Below are 23,643 nucleotides of genomic sequence, written 5' to 3' on the forward strand. Positions count from 1 at the left end.
GATGTGACCCAGGAAGGACACCTGATCTAACCAAAATTCACATTTCGTGAACTTGGCATATAGCTGGTGCTGCTGAAGGGTCTGCAATACTAGTTTCAGGTGCTCTGAATGTTCTTCCTGAGTTCCTGAATAGATAAGAATGTCATCGATAAACACAATAACAAACTTATCTAAATACTCCCTGAATACTCTGTTCATGAGATCCATGAATGTAGCTGGAGCATTGGTCATGCCAAAGGGCATGACTATGAACTCGTAATGTCCGTATCTGGTCCTGAATGCTGTCTTCGGTATATCACCCTCCTTGACTCTGACTTGGTGATATCCTGATCTGAGGTCAATCTTAGAGAACACTGCTGCTCCCCTTAACTGGTCGAACAGGTCATCTATCCTGGGAAGAGGATACCTGTTCTTGATCGTGACCTGATTCAGGGCTCTGTAGTCTATGCATAGCCGCATGCTTCCATCCTTCTTCTTCACGAACAGTACAGGCGCTCCCCATGGTGAGTGACTAGGGCGTATGAAGCCCTTGTCAAGTAGCTCCTGTAGTTGCTCATGAAGTTCCTTTAGCTCGGCTGGAGCCATGCGGTAAGGCGCTTTGGAAATAGGATTGGTGCCGGGGAAGAGCTCTATCTCAAATTCAATCTCCCTGACTGGTGCTAGGCCTGGTAACTCTTCAGGGAAGACTGTTGGGTAGTCACATACAACTCGGACCTCTGCTAGCTGTTGGTCCCTGTCCTGGCTGGTATTGAATACATGTGCTAGGTACCCCGTACATCTTGAATCCATCAACTTCTGTGCCTTCATAGCTGAGAGAAATTTTCTGGCTTTTCTCTTTGGTTCTCCGATGTACTCGAACTGTGCTTCTGCTTCGGGTTGGAACACGACTTTCTGTTTACGACACTCTATGGAAGCACCGTATCTGATCAGGAAATCCATTCTAAGGATGACGTCGTAGTCAGTCATTTCTAGCAGGATCAGATCACAAAAGAGTTCCCTGTCTGCTATAATGACTGGCACTGCCCTGAGCCAGTGCGTGGACGTCATAACTTCTCCCGAAGGTAGTGTCGTCAGAAACTGACCACTGAGTACCTCTGGAGCTATTGCTGACTTTGCGGCGAACGCCCTAGCTATATAAGAATGGGTTGCCCCAGTATCAAATAGAACAGTAGCACTATACTGAAAAATGCTAATCTGACCTGTGACAACTGTCGAGGCATTGGCTACGTCCTCTCTGGTGAGTGAGTAGATCCTCGCATTTGCCATAGCTGGAGGGGCTTCTAATCTGCCCTGGTTGATAAGTGGACCTTCTAGGGCGGCCTGCATCTGATACAACTGAGTTGGCTGGCCTGCATGCTGAATCTGCTGTGGCTGAGGAAGACCGGTCTTGTTCGGGCACTGCTTGGCCATGTGCCCTTCTTGTCCACATTCAAAGCATCCTCGTGTGCCCCTGCAACAAACCCCTGGGTGGAATTTCCCACAAGTAGCACACTTTGGATAACTGGGTCTCTTGCTAGATGGTCCTCCTTTTGGGTCACTCCCTGACTTGCGCTTGCTGTTGGAGTTCCCTTTCCAGTTAGAGCTGTGGCCTTGCTGTTTTTGAGTGTGAGAGTTTCCTTGGCCTTTGGACTCTGAGGAGACTAGCTTCTGCTGCTTTATGCTGTTCTGGTAATGCTCTGTGGTCAAGGCACTGCTCACTAACTCCTCCGTGGTTTGTGGCCTATGTATGCCACCAGCCACGTTCACTGCTATATCTGGCCTCAGCATCTTGAGCATCAACCGGATTCGTTCCTTCTCTGTGCTGACTAGCTCTGGGCATAGACGAGCCAACCTGTTGAATTTCTTCACGGCTTCCTCAACTGAAAGGTTGCCCTGACGAAACTCAGTGAACTCGTCGTAGTGGCGGTTTGTAACCCGTATGTGAAAGAACTCCTCGAAGAATTCTTTCTCGAAGTCAGCCCATGACATCTGGTTCACTGGGCGCTTCGTTCTGATTCTTTCCCACCACATGCGTGCGTCTCCTGTCAGGCAGAAGGAGGCACACTTCACCTTCTCGTGTTCTGGCCAGTCCAGAAGCTCCATCGTGCTCTCCAGTGTTTTGAACCAGGCTTGTGCATCCCATGGTTCACTAGTGCCTGAGAAGTTCTCTGGCTTGACTCGCTGCCACTGGATCAGATAGGCTTCCTTTCTTGGCTCAGCTGCTGGGACTGCTGGTGCTGGTGCTGGTACTGTAGGCTGAGCTGGTGGAACCTCTAAGACTACCGGAGTTGTCAAATTCGGTTCCGGGGTGACTGTGGGGGTATTCTGCTGATTAGCCTTTAAGGTGGCTATTTCCTGTTGCTGTTCAGCTAGCTGCTGCTGTAACTGAGCCACTAATGCTGTAAGGTCTGGAGGAGGCACTGAACTGCCTGCCTCTTGCTGGGGCTCAATAGCTAGTGCCCTTCTAGCTGGGCGTCCTCGTGCCATTTCTAACGACATAGAGAACGTAACATAACTAATGTAATCACAACTATATAACTACTGATGTCATGTTGAAAAACTATCACATACTAACAAGCAGTAGGCATATAAACATGAACTGTAATAACAAAACAAGGAGCATAAATAAAGTAGAGGTATTCTTACTTGGAAGCTGCAGGTTCAATGCTGATGTGTGTGTAGGAAGTATGGAACACTGCTCTGATACCACTCTGTAACGACCCGCCTTCTACTACTAGGCTGTAAGGCCGATCGCTACATTATGCTGTGCTAAATGCTGCGCGAAAAGCTGGGCTAATTGAAATTTTACTCTGCTAAGGACGGATACAACTGATAAGAAAGGTCTAAAGACCTTCTTTACTGGTATACATATGCTAAGGAGGGAAACTGAACATCCCAACCGAGCTAGGGACTAGAAACTGAACTTCCCAACTACCTACTGATCTGCCGATCGATCCGCAGATCGATCGAAGCTGGGGAACATTCTGTTCCCAACTGGATCGGTCGGCAGACCGATCCAGGTGTGGCTGGATCGGTCGGCAGACCGATCCAGGTGTGGCTGGATCGGTCGGCAAACTGATCCAGGTACGTCTGGATCGGTCTGCTGACCGATCCAGGCACCCGGAACCCCTGGAATCGCTACTGTATCGTGCTGGATCGGTCGGCGGACCGATCCAGGAAGATACAGTAGCATACTGTATCTGTCTGGATCGGTCGGCTGACCGATCCAGCGGCACAATCTACCCTCTGATCGGTCTGTAGACCGATCAGAGTTCTGATTTCAGCCCTGAACTCTGATTTCAGCACTTGGGCGTGCCGAAATCTCACATATGAGTTATACACTACATGAGGAACATTCTAATGACATAAGACTAGTATTCTAACATAATTTCTAACAACTTAAACCAATCTTCCATGAGTTAAACATTCTAACGTTTAAAAGTGCATAAAAACACGAAAACTAAAACTAATAAACTGTCAAATGCTATAGTAGGTGTTAAATCCCTAGAGGATCTTTTATTCCAGTTCCTGCCACACACATCTCGATCTGCATTGACCTCCAGCCTCCACTGCTAGTCCATTTTCCTTTTACCTGTATCTGCAGTATAAGGAAAATAGTATCTGTAAGCTAAAAAGCTTAGTAAGAAACCATCTACCTCACAAAAACATGCAACGATGCAACTATGATTTTAAATCATGCTGTTTAAAACATATGCTGGATATACTGAATAAACTAAGCATGGCATGACATATAAGCATACAATCATGGCATATCTAAAGCTAAACATAAAGTCATCATGCATATTCACAAGGAAAAAGTAAGCTGATACTAAGAACTGAGCTAACTGATCTACTGCTAGAACTGCATTGAATTCACGAACTAATTTACGAAGGTTGAAAACCATATACATATAGTAAGTGAAAATACTAAACATGCTTCTGTGAGCCCGACAACTGTACGTGCTATGCGCATCTCTAACTAGACCCGGGTTGTAAGTCCCAAATTTAGTAGAGCTACTAGGTTATCTAAACCTAGGGACCACTATGGAGTCCCAATGGATATCTAATCGATGCTGAAAAGTAAAATCTTGAGTATAGCTAAAACTGTTCTAAATTCTTTGTTTCTAGGTTATACGAACCTAGAGCTAGGTTGTCTGAACCTAGGGACGGAGCCTACCCATTGGACCGTAGTCCCATATAAGCTAGAATAACTGATCTACTAATTTAGATGCTTCTAATGCATTCAACTATGCTAATAAAAATGCCTAAGTTGCATTCTTTTCTAAGCTGGTTATTTAATCGAACACCTAGTGTGCTTTAACTCCCCTCTCTATTAGGGAGACTACCTTTAGGCACTCAACAGCATCTAAACCTCCAACTGAAGGAGAAAAGACATGTCCGACCCATCTAAAGGTACTCACTAAATCCCTAAACCTACGAGGAGGGTTAAATACACCCTATGTGTCGAAAACATACGCATATAACTAAACTAATGCACAGGAATCACACGGTAGCTATTATACTGCAGGTGAGGGGTTTCTTACCTCCTATTCGTAATTTCTTACGATTCTAATCGCTAGAGTTCCGGTGGAGATGATCTTCTTGACGATCCGCTCACGTCTTCGCGTTCCTCTCGCGGAGAAGAACCTTTTTCGTGTTGGAGTCGTCGTCGGAAGATGATCCGAGAGTCCTTGGGGCTTGGGCGCCGAGAGAGGAGGAGGAAGAGGTGTGGGCGGCGGTGAGGTTTTGGAAGAGGATAGGTCACGGTGAAAAAATAACCTCCTCACTTGATTAATTTTCCTATTTATATTAAAGACTTAATTCGCCCAACTCCAATATAAATTTTATTGGTTCCCTTTCCTTTCAGCACGACCCTGTTGGGTTCAACCGGTTACTAACATTATCCCTAAACCATAGGTCTTGGATTCGATTTCCGCCTAAGCTATTTTGCGGTTCTATTTATTTTTGCTGCTTCCGCTATTTTGCGGTTCTATTTATTTTTGCTGCTTCCGCTACTCGGAAAATTCCGAAAAAATATCTAAAAATTCCAGAAAAATCGTAGAATATTTATAATGCAGTTTCGAGAATTTTCGGGCGTTACAAGAAAGGTCCGGAAGCATCAAATTTTGTTACAGTCATCTTCCTTGATAAAAAACGATGGCCAAAAATATATATTTACAAATTATATAATGTTTAAGAAAATATAAATATTTTACTTCTATTTTTTTTTTCTTCTCTTTAGCTTCTTTCTTCCTCTCGCGAGGAAACTTATAAAAATGATTAGAGTTAAAATTAAATTATACCCTTTTATTTTCCCGTCTAGAATTAGCAGTAGTTCGGGTCTTTTTGAAATTCTCATTCGCATACTTATCTGTGACAACGACAGAAACAAACGTCTCACATCAATATGCAGAAATAAAAAGATATTGTACCTTTAGCTCCTCAAAGTTTTGGCAACATCCACTACCAAAATATGAATTATTTATTACGCCCTACCCTGTGGCCTTCATCATGGTCTTCCATGTGATCATGAGGGCACGGACCAAGCTATAATATAGATAACATAGATCAGTAAATTCTCAGTCTCCATCCACCTCATATAATAAAGTACTCATCTCCGCCCAACCCTGCCCTCCATTTATCTCTCTCTCATATCATCACTTAAGGGACTAATCATGGTTCCATCTTCTCCGCTCATCATCATGACTACTCTACCTTCATCATCATTTCCTGGAAATGGAGGCCATGAAAAGGCGAAAGCCGCTGCAGCAGGAGCAAGAGATAAGGCCATGATGCATGACCATGATGATGGCGGCCAGTACTCCTCAACTTGAAGTCGAGGAAAACATCAATCTGTTTCTTGACTTTCTCTCCATAAAAGGGGAATCAAGCCTGTTGGTCCGATCATATCATATTTTCAGACTTCGCTTCTTAATTTATATCCTTGGATCTGCATGCATGTTTTCTTTCACTTCTTCAGGATCTCATGAATGTTGATTGTAGTTTTCTTAATTTTGTGTGATCAAGATTGAGCTTTGTTATTATTTCTCAGATCGTATCTGTCACGGACATGGCTTTTTAGTCGTTGGTATACATATCTCTCTATCTTTCTATGCATATGCATCTATTATTAGGCTGTCAGTGCATGTTCTCTCTTTAATTTCTAGTTGTTTTGTGAGCTTATAATTCAATTTTATGTCCACTTTATTAGCAATCGCATGCGGTTAATTAGATCCAACCTATTTAAATAGAGAGTATCTGCTTAAATTTCTTCCAAATTATTTGAATTTGTTAACTTATAGCAGGAGAAGACATTCTACCCTAACTATTCTTGATATGTACCAACAGTTAGGTTATATATACGAGGTACTGTGGATATTCAATTTTTTTTTTTTTATTATGTTTGGATTCCAGGAAAGATCCATGTAGTTCAGAGTTCTAGCTAGCAACAAGGTATGAGGAAGATCTTGTTCTTGCCAGATTTGCATAAGAAGACCTTGAATGTCTTTGCTGCATGCAATTTCTTCAAATTTAATCAATTTATAGTCAAGATCATCTTAATTAATGCATAGATCTCTGCCCACTAGCACGCGTTGGTCGATATTAGAGCAAAGGCATGGTATGTTACTTATAGGATTTCTAGTTTGTGGAGTGTGCACTTGAAGGCCTGATTGATGCTAATAATTAGGAATATCTAGTTACTACCCAATTATACATATCATATGCATGTATGGAAGTTTATATATCTTGGGGGAAATGGAAAAATAAGTATCGATCGATCGATAGATCAGTATTTGTACACCGTATAGTACATATTTATCAACGTTTGATTTATATCGTAATGCATAATAACAAGATTGATGATATCCATTTCCAAAAGTCAGGAAACCTCCTAAGCATATAGAGAGAGAAACTAAAAAGGTATACAAGATGAGAAGAAGGTAGCAAGGCCCCAAAATCAAGTAGAAACTTGGATATTAAATGGGAGAGAAATTAATAATTCTCTACGTGCTTTGGCAATTGTGTTTGTATTCACAAACAAATAGATAAAGAGATCTTTATTATAACACCATCAACATAGATTAGACTCTCACTGAGATTTTTCTCCTTTATATAACACAAGGACTATGAAAGCCATGAAACTTTGTCAAATATATGAGAAAAAAATGGACCAACCAAAGCATCAGTTTGGTGCAACTCGAGTCTAGATATCAGTAAAGACTGAAGAGTCGGGTAGAGAATTAGCCATGGAAATAGTAGCTATAATAGAAACCATTTCAGGTCAATTTGAGATATGAAATCAGATTGGATCAAGTGAACAACACCATATTATTTCTGGTCAAATGGACATATGAATGAAGTTTGAGTAAAATTCTGGAAAGTCATAATCTCACTAGCTTGGACACTGATTTTCTAGCCTACCATCTCTTTCAAACCTACTACTTGTAGCTTTGCTCTTTGTGCAGTGCCTAAGCAATGCTACCTCTGTTGACATGTCTGCCAAGTTCAAATGATATAATCTCATAATCTAGCTAATTATCCACAATTGAAAAATTGCATCAAATGAATTAATGCATCTTTACTTTTAAAATAAGAGTTAACTTTTACACCAAGTTATATAACATTATTCATTACATTACATTAAAAAAACATTGGATTTTCCCACTATGTGCTCATCTAGCAAGTTATTTAGTCAAATTGTTTCCTAGTATCTTCGGTAATATCAACATGTGTAGCCAATGTGGTATTCTCAATGTATACAATAGTTCAAAAGTGTTGTTTATATTTCTTAGTTTCTTCATGTTACACATTTTTATTGACAATTGAAATTACTAGCATGTCTAAGTGTTGTTAAAACATTAATAAATATTGGTATGCCATGTTTAAAAAAAATTACATAGGAAAAAGTGTAAATAATCTAAGTAATATTTTTTTGTCGACAATGCAGTTAATATTGGTAAGTTTGAACACACTTTGATGATGCTTTCTTTATGTGTTAGTAATTATTATGGTAAATTTGGTTTTCTTTTTTTAACCTATGTTTAGCGTTGGAAAAATATTATTTCCTACACATGATTATTAAAAGAAAAAGTTAAAAAATGACTACTTATCATTCAGTAGTACAATCTGTGCTTAAAGACTACTTGAGGAATGAGTTTATTAACTAGTATTATTCGAGCAGACGAAGTGCTAATGTGCATTGGAAGTAGTTCATTTTATCTATCTCGTTTCATACACTTTAATTGCAGTTTGATACATATTGTTTCAAACATCATGGATTGCCATGGGATGGTCCCTTCAAGGCGGTGCGATGGTTGAGACATGGGATATTGTCATATGAAATCTTGGGGTCAAAACTTGGTATATCCGAGTGCCTAGAGACAAATTAGCGGAGACACTGAGTGCAAATGAATCACATGAATTATCATGGGATGCAGTAGCTGGTAGCTTCATAGTCTGCTTTACAGCAGTTCTTGTTTATCTTATCTAGAAATATGAGAATGCCATCTATCTCAACTTCCGAATGAGAACGAAGATCTTTCGGTATGCAAATTAGCTGGACAAAAAAAGTCATCAAATCTAGACTCTTCAACCGTCTGGCTATCCCAAGATATAGCATAGACGGTGAGGGTATAACAGTTAAGGATCGATTTTTAGAAACTGACAATTTAGATTTATCCTGCCATACGTCAATTTATCTCTCTCGATATCTATGGGGCCGGCACCATGAGGGTCATTAAGATAGTGAATCTATCTTTTTCAACCGGCTTTAGCTGCTCCCAGGACTGGTGTAGCGGAAGGGTGTTAAGTTGTTATTCAGACATCCACGATTCGATCCTTAGTTATGATGTATTTATAGAGAACTTTTCTCCTAATGGGATGTACAACAATGAGATGTTGGACTTTTGCACCGTTCATCGCGAGCGCTTTTTTATTTATCCTAGAGGTTGATGGAAAATTTCCGTAAAACCGAGCTCCTAAATTCGATATTACTTAGTTTATTATTTTATTTTATTTTTTCAATTTGCTCTGGCTATAACCGAGCAGGCCTTTTGATTATGCATAATACTCTGCTGGTATGATCAGCGAGTAGAACTCAAATTCGAGGCCGATCAAACAAATTTTTAGGTTACCCTACAACAAGAAGTTATGATTGTGCTGAGATTTTCTGTTTTTTTTTAAAAAAGAAATTAGAGGTGAAGAAATTTTTATAATTTGGTAGATAAATATAAATTTACCTTGATCTACTAGGATTGGACTTTTTTACGTGTCTGATATTGGTCACTAGGACTTTTTATGCGCTTGGTATTCGGTCCATCTGATTTCGTTGCTTGGTATTTGATCGACTTGACTTATCAAAACTTTCAATACTTCCAATTTATCATATAATATATAAGTTTAAATTCTTTTCATATATCAAAATCTTAGATTTGATCGTGTTTCCTGCATTAATAGACGTTTTATATTCATATCAACCAATTTAAAATTAGTCTATATATATATTTGACTAATTTTTAAAACATTTTAGAATATTTTTTTTGAAAGAAAAATGATATGTAAAAAGAAAAACTCATAAAAAATGTAAGAGTAGATGCACAAAGCAATGGGCATATAAAAGTAAAAATGATGGACCATTAATTTATACATCTATCTTAACTTTTTTTTCTTAAATTTTTTACCATTACTCTTTTTGAAAATCATCACTCTAAAACAAAATTTTCAAACAAAGTTTTGCAATTAATTTTAAAATTAAGTTTTTCAAATAGAGTTTTGGAGATAATTTAAAAACTAAGTTTTTAAATTGATTTTAAAATCAATTTTTAAAAGTATATTTTTGAAGCCAAGTTTTGAGAATCATTTTCAAATCCAACTTTTGAAAACCATTTTAAAATCGAAGTTTTAAAAACCACTTTTGTAATTAAATTTTGAAATCAAATTGAAGATAAATTTTTAAAAATTAAGTTTGAAAAGCAAGTTCTGAAAAAAAAATTGAAATCAATTTTTAAAATAATTTAAAAACAAGTTGAAAATAATTTTGAAAACTAAGTTAAAAATAATTTTGGAATTAAGCTCATCAATAATTTTAAAATAATTTTGAAAATATGTTCAAAGAAATTTTAAAAATATTTAAAAATGCTGAAAAAATAAAGAATTCTAATATCCCTTTAAAAATAATTGTTGCTTAAAAATTATTCTTTTTAACCTCAACTATTTTCTGTTTTTCAGAAATTTAACTATTTCCCTCTTTTCACGTATTGTTTCTAATGAAAAATATAATTTTAAAATTGAAACAAATTTCTTCAGACAAACTTCAAAACCGGAAGAAAGTTAAACTTTAATGGCATTCATAATCAGAGCCTTATGATAACAGTACGTAATTAATGATAACGATAAAGTAATCACAAAAGAAGTAATAACTTAGAATAAGCGGAAGCATTAAAAATGAGCATAACTAAAGTAAGCAATCGACTCTGGTAAAAATGGACGAAGCACGGGTTGATTAAGTTTGAGTTAATTCTAGTTGGGTTTTAATATTTGTTAATATATTTATTGACTAGAGTGAGATTCAAATAGTATAAGTGATTATTAGAAAAAGAGATTATTGGTGCAATCAACCTCGCCTCAGGTTAACCAAGATTAACTTAGATGTAAATAGTTTAACGAACAATCAAGTAGATCAAAGTTCACCAGATACATGACAGTTTTAAGTCCAATGAGGGTCACAGTTTGTCGGAAGTCCAATAGAAAGTTAGCATAAGAGGAGAGGTCTAAATAGATTATAGAAGATAATGTAGGATCGAATTTGATGCTAAAGAGAGGGGGGAGTAGCGTTATGAATTTTAAAATGAGCAAATAGTAAAACAATTGAATCAAGTAGAATAAGTAAAAATAAAAATTACTTAGACTGATTCAATCAAGTAAGATAAGGCAATATAAGCATGTAATAAATTAAACTAATAGTTTAAGCATGCAAGTAGTTGATCAATTAAATCAGAAATAGACACACATAGCAATAATAATAATACTATTTTTATTTCTAAATTTCTCTTAGGTGTAGAAATCTTACAGAAAAAAATTTAAAAATTAAGCACAATAATAAAATGAGGTAATACAACAGAAATAAAAATGTACTCTACGTGTTTCCAATTAGAAACGAAGCACTCGTAGCGTGTCACAGCACAGAAAGCGAGAGAGCACTTAGAACTTAAGAATAAGATTGAATTCTGTGTAGATGGGTTATATTTCAAGGTTTGTCTTGAAACTCCATTTATAGCACTCATCCAATCGCTGGGAGACTTCTCAGTCATTTATATCAGTGTTGACGTGGCTACAATGTTTATTTGTGAGATAATGTTATCAAATTCTAATTGATTGGACATCCTCTGGTTGCTTGGATAGGGGTCAAATATCATCTTGACCTGACTTGCTCGAATTGTTGATAACGTCATCTCCCGGTCACCTGAAAGTTGCTCCGATAGTCTGCATTCTCCAATTTCCTGTGTAGGATTGTAAATATGCTAGAGGGGGTGAGCTTTTTTCAAAAATCATGAATTAAAATGAATTACGCAGTGAAATAAAGAAAACAGAAAATAATGCTAACACAGATGGTTTTACTTGGTTCGGAGCCTGTGACAACTCCTACTCCAAGAGCCGCGATTGTCGATCAATTTCATTGGGCAATTACTATCAGTTCGAATAATAGTTACAAATATTGAAGAACTGAAATTAGTTATTACCGACAAATAGAAAGGAAATTGAAATCGCTCATTCTTCGAACTTCGAAGCAGCCTTTTGGTGTCGTCAGAGCCTTTTCAGAGTAGCATGCAAGAATAAAACTTGTAGTAGTTGATGTCAGTCTTCAGGTACACTTTCATCCGCTTCTTCCAATATAGGAAGTAATCCCCATTGAAGAGCGGGGGGACGAACGATGTTGTAACCTTCATTTTGGGCCATTTAAGGAACCGACAAACAAAGAAGAATAAAAAAAAATCTCAAGACTAGGTCTTAGATTAGTAGTGTAGGAGATAGTAAAAGTAATAAAACTTGATTGGTGTTGCACCAATTCAGAGTATTTTGCAACGAAAAAAAACTTGTGCAAAGAGGTAATTGCACCAATTTAAACTATATCGAAAATCTTAAAAATTGGGAAAAAAATATTAAAAGAGATTTTAAAAATCACTCATTGTCTGATTGGTGGTTACATCAATTCATAGCGGTACCTGCTGTGATACCACTTGTAGTTGTTTGACTTACCTTTGATCCACCAGGTCTTCCCGCCAATTGTCAGGTCCTGCGGATCCAACTAGATTTCAGTCGGTTGTCAGATCTCGTGCACCCAACTAGACTTCCTGCCATATATTGGACCCTACAGACCTATCTAGACTTCCCACCAACTATTAGGTCCTGTGGACTTAACTAGATTTTAGCCTGGTATCAAGTCCTTCGGACCCGTCAACTCCTTCACACTTGCTAAAGCAATTAGATCACAAAATACTCTAACTTTAATCCCTTTGTCATTCATCAAAACATGAGTTAGATTATTAGTGAAAATTGCACCAACAGCCTGGAGCAGTACAGTCACTTGTGTTGGTACAGGTTGCATTGATAATCAGGTTTTGATGTGTGTTGTTTGTCTAACCTTTGTACTAAGTGTACAGGAGTTGACTGGTCTGAAAGACCTAACACTACGCTGAAATCCAGCTAGGTCCACGAAACCCAATAGCTGGTGTGAAGTTCAGATAGGTCTGTGGGACCCTATATCTGGCGGGAAGTCAGGTTGAGTATCTGTTGGACCTAACAACCGGCCAAAGTCCAGTTGGGTCCGCGGGACTTAACAACTGGTAGGAAGACCTGGTGGGTCAAAATTAAGTCAAGCGACTGTAGTTGGTAAGTGGAGGTAAGCAACTGGAGGAGAGATCTAGTGAGGACACGTTCTGATTGATGGAACTATAGACATCGATCCAACTTAGGTTCATTTGGGAAACTTAAGTTGAGACCTTGACTAGATCATGGTCTTAGAGAGACAGAATCTAATTACTACTACTCTTATCATAATTGTACTAACCTTGTCTTGTAGGATAAATATATTTTTTATTTGCTTGGACTAAACCTTTTTGCAGGAAAAAGGTGGCTGAAAAAAGGGAGTCCGAGCACCGAGAGCTGGTCCGAGCGCTCGGACCAGAAAATTTATCTTGAAGCTGAGTTAGAGCTCATTGACTGGCAGAGCCCACGTCAATGGTTCACGCCCTTAGAGGAGGTCTGGGCACTTGGAGGTTGATAAAACTTTCCGGATGAAGTTTCGATAAGAGGTCGCCACGTCAGTATGGTCCAAGCACCCGGAGGGGTTCCAGGTACCCGGAATGGGCCTATACAAGGGCCTTCAACTAGTAACTTCAGGACATCATCTTCTACGACTTTCCTTCCTAAGTGCTCCTTCAAAAAGGCTCTGACGACGCTGTAACGCTCCACCGACAACCGGACATCAAGCTTTACTTAGTTTTCTTTGTTGTCGGTAATCTTTCATATATAGTTCTTGTACTGCATTATTGCATCTTTTCAAACTATTAATGGATTTCCCAACGAAATCACTCAACGAGTGCGGGCCTTGGAGTAGGAGTCGTCGAAGGCTCCGAACTAATTAAAAAAAATTACTTGTATTAGCGCATACTTGTCTTCTTCCTTCTAGTTTCCCTTTTTTTATTCTGCTGCATAATTTGTTTTAACTCTCAATTTTTGATAAATGCTATTCACCCCCTCTAACATATTTATAGTCCTACAAGTAGTATCAGAGTAGGTACCACTCTGAATTGGTGCAAACACTAATCAGGCAAGGGGGTTCTTTTTTAAAAGAAAAAAAATTATATATCATTTTTTATTAGAAATTATTCTTATGTCTTTCATTTTTTATGTAAAATACGGTACCTAAATAAGTACTAAATAATAGGATTATTGAGAAAAAAATCTTATTGGATTTTTAGAAAATTTTAGAAATTTTCTGGGATTTAATCGGACCTCATATGACACGTCTTAAGGGGATCAATTAATGGGCTATAAGAAAGCCTGTTTAGAATACCTATTTTAATTAGGAGTTGATTGAGAAAAGAACTTAGGCCTTAATTAAACAGACCTAAGTTTAAAACTATTTATTTTAATCATCCTCGTGCCCTAGCAAGCACCGCCGCCCGAACTCCCTCTCCCGATTCCACCTTTGTCCCGCGCCCTCTCCTCGCGCCACCGAACCTCTTCCTCTGTCGAACTCCTGCCTCCTTCGTTCTCCCTTGCACGGGCACCCCCAGACGCCGCCAGCCTTTCCTCCTTCCGCCAGCACCAAAGACGCCGCATCAACGCCGGTCTCGATGAGCCCCAGCCGCCGGTTTTTCCTCCTCACGCGGACAGCACATCAGCGATCCTTCTCACTCGCACGAGCACCTTGAACCACTGCCGCCGATCCTCTTCTCTTCATGCCGTGCCCTAACTGGTGAGCAAGTACTTCCCATTATGATGGTATAAGTTCAGCGAGGTAAGGATTAGGTGCTTAGGGGAGTCGATGAGCTTGGTTATTGTTTGATTGGGGTGAACGAGTTGAGATTTACCTTTCCGTGATGTTCTTGCAAACGCCTGGAGGTTTCTCTGGCTTTTCACGAAGGGTTTGGGGGTCAAGGGTTGAAGTTGGTGTTGAATGGGTTCTTTGATAGCTTCCGAATCCCTATTTGGTTTGAAGTTTTGATTGGTTTCTGGGAGATTTGTTCTATGTTATTGCTTGGTTTTGCTTCATCGGAAAGGATTGGATTCTTGTTGGCTGATCGGTTTTGATTAGAAGAGTTTTGGCTTTGGGCATGAATGAAGTATTCTTGCATAGATTTGGGGCTTTTGAACGAATTTGATGTTGTTTGGCTTCTTTGGATAACTACGGATCTTGTGTGAAATCCATGTGGTGTTGTTTTATTTCTCGGTGACTTTGAATGGATTTGGGAATGTGTGGGTTTAAATCGTTGATGAGCCATTTCTTTGGCTAATTAAGGTTTCTCTGTGGAGTAAGTTTGATTGATGAAGCTTTCTTTTGTGTTCTCTTTAATCTTGTTGTGGGCTGATTGTTGTCAGAAGTAGAAATAGAAAATGGAGATGTGTATGGATTCCGAAATTTCTAGATAACTTTTGATTGGATAAGTTGTGACATTTTCCTTGTGTTGCGGAAATTTCGTAATAGATTTGGGTATGCTGATTTGAATTTGATTGGGTGATGGATTTGTTTTCCTTGCATTGCTGGAAATTTTGGGCCTGTTCTAGAAATGCTGAGTTGATTCTTAAGATGGAAAGTCTCTTTTGTGTTGCTGGGATTTCGAAAATAGGTTTTAGAAAATTGGAATTTATGGTGGTTTAAGTTGGATTTCGGTTTAGCTAGTGTCGTTTATGAAATTAGTTAAATTGTACATCACGTGATTTGCAGGACGTTGATTGAAGACGGTTGACACGATCTACATATAAAGGCGGGTACTTATTGCTCGTTTTCTTATAGTACTTTGACCTTAGTGCATGAATTATTTTGGATAAGGATTGTTTACCTTTACTCCACTCTTACTTTCCTGCGCTTGATACTTCCACGCAATCTTTGAGAAATTCGTTTCTATATCCATACAGTCTCTTCTTGGTGTCCATGATTCATAGCAGATACTAAATATCATATTTGTATACTTTAACTGTTGCTTATTTATGTACGATATTGAGCATGCTGGCTTCATGTAGCATACCTGTTTCTGCTTATAAATATATATGATAACTGTTGCATTGTTTGCATCATATCATTGCATGCATGCCGCATCCTTGGCCACTCGAGAGAGTGGTAGCTAGAGTTGATGTAGGACCGTTAGATTCGATAGAGGGGGGGGGGGGGGGAATATCGATTCGAAAATATCGAGTATAAGCGCAGCGGAAAAGTAAAGTAGACACAGGGTGTTTTTACTTCGTTCTGAGCCTGTGACGACTCCTACTCGAAGGCCCGTACTCCTTGAGTACTTTCGTTGGACAATTCACTAGCAATTCGGATAATTACAATTTAAGTACAAAAAGATGCTAATGAAAAGAAAAAACAAAGCTGTACCGACAGACAAGGAATTTAAAAGAGCGGGATCGAGTCGTCGGAGCTTTGTGAGCGTCGTTGGAGCGCAGAGCAGCAGAGCGAGTAATCTCAGAGTTCTCAGATGTGAAACAGATGATTCTGAAGCTCCTGCCTGGGGCTTCTTTTATATGTTGCTCCGGGCGCCTGGATTCCTTCCGGGCGCCTGGAATGTGACGTAGCTGCTCAAACCGAGATGCTCCACGTGGCGACGACTTGGCCTGGATATAATTTGCTTTCCGGGCGCCCGGATCCCTTCCGGGCGCCAGGACCTCCGGGCGCCCGGACCACTTTGTTCCAGAAAGCTCCCTTTTCCTGCAAAACAAAGTTAGTCCGAGGTAATATATGTCACGCCCCAGAGGAGTCTCTGTCCGAAGAAATTTCGGCAGCATCTCCCCTGTACGGCGGACAATATGAAACTTTCTACATATCACATATACATCAGCCACAGGCGGCTGGAATGATAACAAAAAAAAATAAAGACAAACACCACGCAGTTAATAAAGATATCCAGCCTCTGGCTGTCACAACCACGCAGTTAATAATAGTAAACAACAACAATTGGACTACGACTCGAAATCCACCCTACTCCACTACATTCGTAAAGCTCAAATCCAACGAACTCACCTCTTCTGCTGTCTAGGCAGGCATATAGTAGAATAAAAACCAAACCATCCAAAAATCCATCAAACGGTAACAATCCGTACAATATCCATAAATAAAATCCAAAACAAAACTAAAACATAGTCTGATGGAAGAAAAACCAAAATAAAGCAAATAACAACCTAGTAGAGAACTAGCTCTACGTGCAGATGGGGGGCCAGCGACTGGAACTGCTCCGGACAGCCTCAACCTGAAAATATATCAACAATGGAGGCGGGGTGAGTCCAACACTCAGCAGGTACAACTGATATGCATAATAAAACAAATAACAGACAACACTAATCATGCGTACAGTCTCCTGAATATGAGGAGGATAAATGCAACTAAAATGAAATCAGAAGATAACTGTACTGACCGGATCAAAGTATAAAGGTAATAGGTCGTCAGACCGAGTGAGTCATAATCCTGTATGCATGTCAATCAATGCATCCAAACAAATGCAGCATATAAGTGCAGCAATCACAAGCAAATAAAAATGCAATAAATGCATATGTCAACCCCATACTCTGAAATCAATGCTCCTGTGCAATGACAGAGTAAACGGGATGTTGTCGGAGTACTCCCATCCTGTGACCCCAAATCATAAATGGGGAGCTCAATGCTCTCATCTCCGGTACACGATGACGGGGATATCTCGCTACCCATGAGTCCGACCAACGGAGCCAAACAAAGTCCACCATCTGCCGGCTACCAGCTGCTACCCTAAATGCCAGCCAAACAGGCGGGCCGGCTACCACTGAGTCGCTGACCAACGGAGCCAAAGCAGTGAACCGCCACACACCAGCCGGATATACAAATCCATGGGTGATGTGTGCAGTACATGTAATCTGGCGATGAGCTCAACCAAAGTAGAGCCGACAATCGCACAACAGCATGCAATCATGATGCATGATACTGAACATGGCAATCTCATGAATAACATGGCATGATCCATATAAATAGATACAAAGTGTGTACCACAAGAAGACGTATCAAATAGAAGGTACACAAATCGAAGAGGGTATCAAATAAACCCTAGATCCAGAATATAACAGAGCATGTGGTTAGGTCACTACCTAAGGCATATGTGATCAGGTAGACAATATGCAATGCAGAATAAATAAACAAACAACATGTACTAATCATGTAGTGACCAACCGAAATAAACAAGTAACACAATTACTGTTATATGTTAAACATATTATCATGCATATCAAAAGACACAAGTCAAAGTACCCGCCTCCAATAAAGTGATCCAAATCTGACTCCAAGATACTCGTCTCGTGTCAAGATCCTGTGTCATGAATATAAATATATTTCATTTAGCTACATTCTCATAAATAGCTAAATAACTCTCTAACCCTAGTTTAGGGCAAATCCCTGACCAACACATAAACCCAATTCAACCCATACATGATCAATAGCATATATCAAATTCCTATGCCTTACCTGAAACTCACAGCCGTTTTATCACTGTTGGAAGTAGGATCGTTTGCTGCTGGAATCCTTCCTACTGATCAGATCATGTTGAGATCAATAATTGGGAATCACAAATCAAACAACAACCCATCTTACAACCTAATCTTACCTCAGGTGTGTCAAGCTGTTGACAGGGGGTGGTGGCCGGAATCAAACAGAGACAGCAACAAACTCTTGATGCTGTGATAACCGGAACCAACTAGGTCACTGTCTTCCAACAATCGAATCGAAAGAAATCACACTACAAATGCATCAACAACCCAATCAACTACTAGTGCACAACTAAAATTTCAACCTAATCCTTACCTTCATCCAGTAGCTCACTGGATTAGAGGACGGAGGAGTTAGGTCACCGGTGTTGTTTCCAGCAAGGGCTACTGAGGCAGTAAACCAGAGCAAAGGGGCGACGACGACATACAGATCCCAAGTGGTGGCCACGGCAGAACCCTTACCAGCGTCGGAAACAGAGGCTAGGGCAGAGGCTACAAATCGACAATTGCTTTGAGTGTTGGCAGCCGGCTATCTGCTGAGCGGGGGCTAGGGCACGGTGAGAACTCGGACAAGGAGTCTCGGAGTGGCACAGAAGAGGTCGGAAAAAGGCGTCGACGGCGTTGGCACCTAGGGCTCGGTGCTGCTCGGCGTCGAGAGAAAGAGAGACAGTGGCATCGGCAGAGATGCTAGGGCATAGAGGAAAGGCACCGGCGATTTGGGGACGACAGAGCGGAGAAGAAGAAAAAGGAACAAACCTTGATCGGGGCTTAAATCGCGAGCGGTTAGCTCGGCGCCGGTTAGGGCAAGGGGGTGAGGACTTCGGGCGCGCGGCAATGAAAGAAAACGGCGGAGGAAAATAAGAAAAAGAATAAAGAAAAAGGGAGAAAAATCAAACATTTCCTCTTTAAAACGAGGTAGCCTAAACAGGCTTTTCCGGACCCCATTTTTATCCCCGTTAACTCGTCCGTACGAGCTCCGAAAAATTTCTAAAAATTCGGAAAATTCCCTTATTAATATTCCCTATTTTTTTTCCCGGTATTTTACATTCTCCCCCACTAATAAAAATTTGGTCCCCAAATTTCAGTATCTACCATCAGCAAGTACTAATAACAAGTAACAATAATAAATGCTGAACGGTAAATTAAATCACATACCACAAGTGAAAAGATGGGGTATCGAGCTCGGATCGTATCCTCGAGCTCCCAAGTAACTTCCTCATCCGAATGATGCTGCCATCCGACTTTAACCAGCCGGATAGTCTTGTTCCGCAACTGACGCTCTTTCCGGTCGAGAATCCGTACCGGAACCTCCTCATAAGTAATGTCAGGCTGAACTGGAACTGGAATATCTGTCAGCACATGCGTCGGGTCGGGCACGTATCTCATCAGCATGGATACGTGGAATACATCGTGCACGCCAATCAAGGACGGCGATACTACCAACTAGTGAGCTACTGCTCCAATCCTTTCTAAGATCTAGAAAGGTCCAATGTATCACAGAGCTAGCTTACCTCTGAGGTCAATCTCTTCACCCCTTTCTTGGGTGAAACTCGCAAAAATACCTGGTCACAAATGGAGAACTCTAAGAGTCTCCCACTCGGGTCAGCGTAACTCTTCTAGCAGTCATATGCCTCTAACATCTTCTGTCCGATAGTATGGACCACTTTGCCTCACGTTGAGCTCTATGAGGTCCCAACAACTGGGCCTCTCGGATTCTCGTCCTGATTAACGACTGAGCAACTATGGTAACAAGAATACCCTGCTCTGTCTGTCCCTGCTCCTCAATGTCTAACTCAGAGAAATCCTGAATCAAATCTGTGACCACAACTCGGTGGCAAGCTAAAGTCCCTCTAGACCTCTAGCTAAGTGCATCGGTAACCACATTAGCTTTTCCCAGGTGATAGCTAATGGTACAATCATAATCCTTCAAGAACTCCATCTATCTCCTCGGTCGAAGATTAAGTTCCTTCTGAGTGAACAGATATTTGAGATTCCGATGGTCAGTGAGAATCTCAATGTAATATCATACAGGTACTGCCGCCAAATCTTCAGGGCAAAAATAACAGCGGCCATTTACAGATCATGTACAGGGTAGACCTTCTCATGCTCCTTCAACCGACGAGAATCATAAGAGACTAACATATCGTGCTGCATCAGAACAGCGCTCAAATCCTGAATAGATGCGTTGGTGTAGAGGACATATCCGTCCTCTCCAGAAGGTAAAAACCAAAAATCGAAGCCGACACTAGTCTCCGCTTCAGCTCCTAAAAGCTGGTCTTGCAATCCTCAGTCCGAGTAAACTTCACGCCTTTCATGGTCACGCGTGAAAGTAGCATAGCTATGCGGAAGAAACCCTCGACGAAAGGTCTGTAATATCCTGCGAGTCACAAAAGACTGCGGATCTCCTACACTGACTTCGGCTGCTCCCAACGGTAACAACCTCTATCTCCTGTGGAACCACGGTATACTCCTACTGGTGACCGTGTGTTCCAAACATCATAACAAAAGACAATCCAAACCAGCACTACTGATAATCACATATAGATGTTCTCGTCGAATCATCTCTAGATCTATGCAAAGATAGTGTACGTGACTCACCTCGGATCCGTAATAAACCACAACATCGTCCACAAAGATAATGGACACCTATCCAAACATCCTCGACATACCAGGATTATCGAGTCCCTGAAAACATCTAAGGCACTGTAAGCCTATATGGCAAAAACCAATACACATAATGTCTGTATCACAGACATTCCTATTCATAAGATCTCCAATAATAAATCGAAAAATCTGATCATCAATAACATAAATCACCAAAGAATAGATCCTCCAGGGTGAGAGCAACGCTCCATCACAGGAAATACTACATATGTGGGAGCAACGCTCTACCACAAGAAATCCTCAATATGTGGGAGCAACACTCCACCACAAATAATCTGAAATATGTATCTGCAATAAATATAGGAGCAATGCTCCGCTACCAGCAATCCGTGATATGTGGGAGCAACGCTCCACCACAAAACAATACCTAAGTACCCCAAGGCACCTAACTATCCAGCTAGAGACTGTACAAGATCTCTCTACCACAATTCGCTGTGGTTATCCTAGGATATAACAACCTAGTAACTAATCAAATTCATCATCAACTCTATCAGCATCCTAGTGGGTCATCCACTGATAGGAAAATTAGTTGATGGGTTAATTCAACAAATGACATAATGCAGTCACTCCACATTCTGCATTCAGTATAAGTAGAATCATCATACTGCTACCAATGTATACACCTAGCACTCATGCTCACACAACATATGTATGATCAACAAAATCCTCCAATTATTATACACCAATCATACTCACAACTCAGGTATATTCAGTATGATACCTCCAACAATACATACCGAACACGTGTGCAAAATCAATGTAGGTAAAATCAACAATACACCTCAAACAACACTCACATAACATATAGTATAACCAACATATAATTCCAATAAAACCTACTAAACCCAGGTGCACTCATAAAATCAAACATAATCAAAAGATACCTCAGATACCACACCAAACACATATGTACATATCACAACTCAGATTAAATCGACAAAATGCCTCCAACAAAACACCACCGATGTACATATACTACATCTCGGATTTAATCAACAAGATATCTTCAATAATACCTCCAGATACATACACCCAACTACATATCTATGATTCACAAGGAACCTTCAAACCATATCAGAACATGGATACATATACTACTTACAAATGGACAGTCCACCCAGGATTCCTACAACACATAACAATCATCATATACGTGCAATATAGACATGCAAAATCAGCATACCAGCTCAATCAAAGAGACCAACCTTATGCTACCAACACTCATGGGTTACGGGTATATCTAAACAAAATTCATGCATATGTATCAAGCATGAATACATCAATCAAAAGCAACTCAAAATGGAGCAGCCTAATCATCCAGTAACAACCCTGCTCTAAGTTCAAAGGAACTAGTATCGGACAAGAAAAATATACACAGCCGTGGTATAACATTGCAAGTCAATGTCATACCCTACCAAGACTATATCAAATGGGAAGAATTTTATCATCACAAATCCAAATGTACTCTCCCAGTATACACTAGTAACGAGTGTATCCCATAAGTGTTAAGCAATTAACTCTACACTTCCTTACATCAGCGGGGTCATATATCCCAATGCACCCTCTAAGTTATCCCACCAGATATATACAGTCCATGGTCAAAGTTTTCATGGAATAGGATACATCGATCCTCTATAACCTATCCAAGTCGACAATGATATACGGCTGAATCCGTCCTTTCCACGTCAGTACAAAGCATGTACTCAAATGTGCTCTAGATACATAACTAAGCACAAACAACCTAAAGGTTCAAACCTCTAAGAATAGAGTATGACAATCCTCTACTGATCAACCAACAAAACTAAATCATTCATCTACTAACTAATCAAGAATACCTTAATCCTCCACAAGCAACTAAGGTATATCAAACTACGATCAAATGGTATACTACATTATCAAATAACTAAATCAGTTCATGGGTCAATTCAACACTAATACATCATCTCAAACTAGAGAATGTCAATCCACATAATATCATATGACTAAGTCTCTATTCCCCATGAGGGCAAGTTAGTATTCAAAACATCAATCATTATTTATCCACATAGTCCAATATCAGATGAAACAAATATCAATTTTTATCATCCTATTAATTAACCACAACCAACTAGATTAATTAAAATCTCATAGGCACATTTAACCGTAAACTCTCCAGCTTCCAATTTATAATCTGATCACCAACTATAAACATCAACCTGTGAACACCATACATGATACTCACTATATCACCATCAATGACAACCCAAATAAAAGATCATCAAAATAGTTATCCACTAAAAGATCATCAACAACCACATAACATTTACTCTCTTAAATCATTAGAAATCAACACATCAAAATATCTGATCTCACAATATCCCTCAACCTCAAACCATTCTCAATAATGATCAAACATGGTAACTCCCCTAATGAACAATTTTTCATCATATCGGGTATCCTAATATCCAAAAGATATGAGTATAAAACCTCCACTGGCTAAAACAACATAAATATGTAGGTATCATCCACTACCCAGCTAACAATAGCAGAGGCTGGTATGTGCCTCCATCTCCTACTAATAGTAACAGAAGCTAAAATCTACTGATGGTATGATGTGAAAAATCACCAGAGACTATAATCCTTGATCTCTATTAAGGTCAACCATGCTTAATGGCTAACTCATCACAAAAAATATGTGCTACAGCAACCAGACAGGTACTAAATAAAGAATGCTAATACCTGTCATAAACTATAAAATTAAACATCATACCTATATGCCGTCTGGAGATGTTCCGT

At 39.7% G+C, this 23,643-nt stretch overlaps 2 long non-coding RNA genes across 2 annotated transcripts; one reads left to right on the forward strand and one right to left on the reverse strand.

The window, feature by feature from the left end:
- The first annotated feature begins 5,520 nt into the window (after positions 1–5,520).
- On the forward strand, positions 5,521–8,507 carry LOC122001992. The gene is made up of 2 exons (XR_006117551.1): positions 5,521–6,067; positions 8,229–8,507. It is a non-coding gene; the product is annotated as an uncharacterized LOC122001992 (long non-coding RNA).
- Positions 8,508–18,183: 9,676 nt separating this feature from the next.
- LOC122000367 lies at positions 18,184–19,166 on the reverse strand. Its single transcript, XR_006117106.1, has 3 exons — positions 18,521–19,166; positions 18,324–18,394; positions 18,184–18,248 (listed from the first exon to the last, which is right to left on the reverse strand). It is a non-coding gene; the product is annotated as an uncharacterized LOC122000367 (long non-coding RNA).
- Between the last annotated feature and the right edge of the window lie 4,477 nt (positions 19,167–23,643).

Source organism: Zingiber officinale, chromosome 7A, assembly GCF_018446385.1.
Source record: "Zingiber officinale cultivar Zhangliang chromosome 7A, Zo_v1.1, whole genome shotgun sequence".
In the NCBI taxonomy this organism is placed as follows: domain Eukaryota; kingdom Viridiplantae; phylum Streptophyta; class Magnoliopsida; order Zingiberales; family Zingiberaceae; genus Zingiber; species Zingiber officinale.